Source organism: Bos indicus x Bos taurus, chromosome 18, assembly GCF_003369695.1.
Source record: "Bos indicus x Bos taurus breed Angus x Brahman F1 hybrid chromosome 18, Bos_hybrid_MaternalHap_v2.0, whole genome shotgun sequence".
Lineage (NCBI taxonomy): Eukaryota > Metazoa > Chordata > Mammalia > Artiodactyla > Bovidae > Bos > Bos indicus x Bos taurus.
This window is the reverse complement of record NC_040093.1, coordinates 13,588,916-13,594,744: the sequence shown is the minus strand read 5'-3', so window position 1 is coordinate 13,594,744 and position 5,829 is coordinate 13,588,916.

Sequence of the window (5,829 nt, the reverse complement as noted above, 5' to 3'; positions counted from 1 at the left end):
CTGTCCATCACCAACTCCCTGAGCTTGCTCAAACACATGTCCATTGAGTTGGTGATGCCATCCAACCATCAGAAGTACTACGAAATCACAAAAAGACAAATGTTCATTAGGTCATAATGCAGAAGTATTTAAAATTCCCAGCATTTCCTTAGTCTTAATTTCTCACTTTAAAAGTGAATGAAAGCTACACTGGCAGGGAACTGGAGTAAACACTGCAACACTTAAAAGGGTAAATCATATATAAAATCTTGAGAATATTTCTTTTTAATCTTGAGATATCACATCACCTACTACTAACCTGCTCTTGGCACAGTAAATCCAATGAGTTAATGATATGCCTTATTATTCCACATGCCAATTGAAATCAGAGAGGCCATGATTTATCATGTGAAATAGGGGCTCAAGTCTAGAAAAACTATACAACAACAAAACTGATTACCACCAAAATTGAAAAATCTCACAAAATTCAAAAAGGCTGTCCTGTCTACTTTTCAATGGCATAAGAATGAAATAATCTATAGTGAAAACTTAAAAAAAAAAACAAAAAACACTGGAGAAAAAAGTTAAATGTGCATAAACACATCTTACAAATGAAACATTATTGACATGCTTCCCCATGTGCTTCATTTTTTCCTTTCTTTTTTAATAACTGACATAAGTACAAATCCATGACATCTTGTCACTTCTCCCTAAAATATTTTCATATATTTCTCAAAAATATAGGACATTTATTTTCATAACCACAATCTAGGTGGCTCAGTGGTACATAATCTACCTGCAGAAGCTGGAGACGGGTTCAATCCCTGGGTCGGGAAGAGCCCCTGGAACAGGAAATAGCAATCTGCTCTAGTATTCTTGCCTGGGAAATACCATGGACAGAGGAGCCTGGAGGGTTACAGTCCATGGGGTTGCCAAGAGTGGGACACAAGTGAAAATGCACTCATGCATGTACTCACTATCACACTGAACAAAATTAATAGTCTCAATAATAATTTACTCTATCCTTACTTTAAGTTCCAAATTCTTCCAAGTGTTTTACACTTTTTAAAAAATCTATATCAAAATATGTCCATTCAATGCATGATTTTTGCATAAGTCTTGTGACCCTCCTGCATCTTTATATTGTCCACTTTTTTTTTTCACTAGAAAAATATTTCATTCTAGTAAGTGTGTAGTTCCATCTCATTGGGGTTTTAACTTGAATTTCCTTGATGATAGTGATGCTGATTCTAATATGTCCATATGTCTAATACGTTCTTTGGTGAAGTGTCTGTTCAAAACTTTTGCTTATATACTTTTTTTAATGGGTTATTTTCTTGGTGTTGAACACAAGTTCTTTTTTAGTGTTATGTTTCACAAATATTTTCTCCCAGTCTGTAGCTTCTCTTTGTATTTTTACAAATGTCTTTTGAAAAGCTGAGGTTTAAAATTTTGATGAAGCCCAACTTATCAAATTTTCTTGTATTGATCATACGAAAAACTTGCCTATTCAAGCTGACAGGTGATGAAAAAAACTGTCCAGTTTCTTCAAGAACTTCTTATTATTTAGGATTAAAAATTTCATTGAAAATCCATTTTGAGTAAACTTTTTATACAGTGTGGTGTATAGGTTAAGATTCACTCTTTTGCATGTTGATGTTTAATTATTCCTGCACATTTCAATGACATACTGTTTCTCTCATTGAATTGCCTTGGCATGTTTTTAAAAATATCAACTGACCACATATATGGCTCTATTTTTGGACTCTATTTAACATCCTACTGTTCTATATGTTTATCGATTTACACACTGTCTCAATTTACAGTAACTGTAACTTTATGGTAAGTCTTGAGATCAGATATTATGAATCTTCAAATATTGTTCTTCATTTTTTATATTTTTAAGGCTATTCTTGTTTCTTTGCTTTTTGCATAGATTTTTTTAAATAGCGTGTCAATTTCTGCAACATCTCCTGCTGGGATATTGAGCAGGACCATGGGCTTCCCTTGTGGCTCAGCTGGTAAAGAATCCACCTGCAATGTGGGAGACCTGGGTTCGATTCCTGGGTTGGGAAGATCCCCTGGAGACGGGAAAGGCTACCCACTCCAGTATTCTGGCCTGGAGAATTCTATGGACTGTGTGGTCCATGGGGTTGCAAAGAGTTGGACACAACTGAGTGACTTTCATGTTCACGTTCATGTTGCACTTAAAGATCAATTTAGGATAAATGGCTTACCAATATTGACTCTTCCATTCTATGGAACAAGCTCTTTATTTGTTTGATTAGTCTTTTAATTCTTTCATCAGTAATTTTACTGTGCAGTATAGAGATCACACACCCCCATCCCAACCACCAAATTATATATTGGGCACTACTGTAATTGGTACTATGCTGTGTGTTTAATTGATCAGTGCTACCCGACTCTCTGTGGCCCATGGACTGTAGTCCACCAGGCTCCTCAGGATTTCCCAGGCAAGAATACTGAAGCAGGTTGCCATTTCCTACTCTAGGGGGTCTTCCTTACCTAGAGATCAAACTGCATCTCTTGGCATCCCCTGCATTCGCAGGCAGATTCTTTACCACTAGTGCCACCTAGGAAGCCCTTAACTGTAATGCTTTTTTGGGTGTGCCAGTCTCTTAGTTGTAGTATGAGTGATCTTTCATTGCAGCACATGGGCTTCTCTCTAGTTGCGGCCTGTGGGCTTCAGAGCCCATGGGTTCAGTAGTTGTGGCAGGCAGGCTTAGTTGCCATGCAGCACGTGAGATCTTAGTACCCCCACTAGGGATCGACTCTGTGTTTTCTATCTTGGAAGGCAGATTCTTAACCAACGATGATCAGGGAAGTCCCTGCTTTTTTCAGTTTCCAATAGTTCAAGTATAGTGATTTTATGGGTTGTTGTTTTTTTTTTTGGTCCATGACCCAAGGCAGGCAGGATGTGGGATCTTAGTTCTCCGCCCAAGTTTTGAACCCAAGCCCCCTGCAGTGGATGCAAGGAGTCTTAACTACTGGACCACCAGGGAAGTCCTGATTTTGTATATTGACCTGTGACTTTGCTAAACGCACTACTTCTACTAGTTTTTCTGTTGATTCTTTAGACTTTTCTACATAATCTTGCCTTCCGTAATTAGAGAGTTTTGTTTCTCCCTTTTCTATCTGTATATCTTTTCTTTTTCTCACTTTGGTGCACTGGCTTTTAGCTCCTATATGATGTTGACATGGGTGGTGAGAATAGAAATCTTTCACTTCTTTCCAAACTTTGGGTGAAAGCTTCAATCTGTTCAGTTCAGTCACTCAGTCATGTCCAACTCTTTGTGACCCCATGGACTGCAGCACACTAGGCTTCCCTGTCCATTACCAACTCCCAGAGCTTGCTCAGAACTCATGTCCATTGAGTCCATGATGCCATCCAACCATCTCATCCTCTGTCATCACCATCTTCTCCTGCCTTCAATCTTTCCCAGCATCAGGGTCTTTTCTAAGGAGTCAGTTCTTCACATCAGGTGGCCAAAGTATTGGCGCTTCAGCATCAGTCCTTCCAATGAATATTCAGGAATAATTTTCTTTAGGACTGACTGGTTTGATCTTGCAGTCCAAGGGACTCTCAAGAGTCTTCTCCAACACCACAGTTCAGAAGCATCAATTCTTTGGTACTCTTTATGACCATAAAGCTTTCTTTATGGTCCAGTTCTCACATCCATACATGCTGCTGCTGCTGCTAATTTGCTTCAGTCATGTCCAACTCTGTGCAACCCCATAGACGGCAGCCCATCTGGCTCCGCCGTCCCTGGGATTCTCCAGGCAAGAACACTGGAGTGGGTTGCCGTTTCCTTCTCCAATGCATGAAAGTGAAAAGTGAAAGTGAAGTCGCTGAGTTGTGTCCGATTCTTTGCGACCCCATGGACTGCAGCCTACCAGGCTCCTCCGTCAGGCTCCTCCATCCATGAGATTTTCCAGGCAAGAGTACTGGAGTGGGTTACCATTGCTTTCTCCACACCCATACAAGACTACTGGGAAAATCATAGCTTTAACTAGATGGACCTTTGTTGGCAAAGTAATGTCTCTGCTTTTTAATATTTTGTCTAGGTTGGCCATAGCTTTTATTCCAAGGAAATGTCTTTTAATTTCATGGATGCAGTCACCATCTGCAGTGATTTTGGAGCTCAAGAAAATAAGGTCTGTCACTGTTTCCATTGTTTTCCCATCTATTTGCCATGAAGTGATGGGACCAGATCCCATGATCTTAGTTTTTTTAATGTTGAGTTTTAAGCCAGTTTCTTTTTTTAAAGCCACTTTATCATTCACCATTAAAATAATGCAATCGAGGGACTTCCCTGACTGTTCAGTGGCTAAGACTTCTCATGCCCAATGCAGGAGGCCCAAGTTCAATCCCCGGTCAAGGAACTAGATCCCATATGCATGCCACAACTAAGAGTGCACACATAGCAACGAAGATCCTGTGCACCATAGCTAAGACCCAATTCAGCCAAATACATCAATATCTTTAAAATGATGCAGTCCAATGTTGTAAATCAACTATACTATGAAAAAAGACAACAAATTTGGTATACTTCTCTGGAAGATTTTTTTTCTTTTATCAGACTTGGAATATTTGATTCACAGCATTTTGTTTCAGAATGTTAAAGATGTTACTCCACTGTCTTTGGGCTTGCATGGTTTTTGATGAGAAGTCTCCTCTTTTCCTCATCTCTGTTCTTTGTATGCATTGTGGCTTTTTTCTGTTAATATTTCCTCTGCATTGTTCATTTTCAATATGAACACTGGCAATAATGCACCTACTTTTAGAGGTTTGTTTTGTTTGCTTTTAAATTCTTCTTGTGTAGAGTTCTAGGATTGGGCAAAGTCTTTTATTGTTTAAGAAAAAATTCCCACCATCTCTTAAAATATTTTCCTTCTCATTCTCTCTCTCTTCTCCCCCTGGGTTTCCAATTACACATAAATTAAACCACAAAAAAATTTTCCCACAGTTCTTGGATACTTTATTCTGTTTTCTTCACATTTTGTTTGTTTGGATTATTTTCATTGGCCTTTATTCAAGTTCCCTGACATTTTTCTCAACTGTTTTTAGCCACTTACATGTTCTTCAAAATAATCCTTTGTTGTAACACTTCTTTACTCGCATTTCCCATTTGATTATTTATTAATTTCCACTGAAATTCCCCCATCTGTTCATGTACATTGTCTGCCCCTTTCATGAAAACATTTAACACATCAACCAGAAATATATAAAATTCTTTATTTGGTATTTCTAAAATATGGTCATCTCTAAGTGAGGTTCTGATGGGTCTGCTGTCTCTTAGCAGAGGGTTGCATGTTCTTTTTTTAAAATCTTGTAATTCTTGATTTGAATGCCAGGTACCATGTATCAAACAGTAGAGACTTAAGTAAATAGTATTTTTGCTGGAACTGGGCACACCTGTTTTGCTGGGATGTTGAATCAGTCTCATTGAGAATTAAGTTGAAATTGGATTCTGTTTTTACAATAGTTATCTTCCATACACTGCTTCAAATTTTTCTAACATTCCCTTGTTTTAGGGTGGGTGCTGGAGGATTTTCCTCAATGTTCCTGTCCACCTTCAGCTTCTGGCTATGCCTGTGCCCTGTGACACAGAAGGATTCTCCATCCACGTTCTTCTCCTTTTCCCTACATAGCCTGCTACTGGCCTGTCACTAGGAGAAAGCTAGACTGTTTATGGGGACCAGGGATGTTCTTTATTGAGTTGGTTTAGTCTTACTCTTGAGTGGGGATTGGAGTGATCAGAGACTTTGTGCATTTTGGGGAGCTAGGACTACATAACACTAATAATGAGACAAACTCTCTTCTCTAGG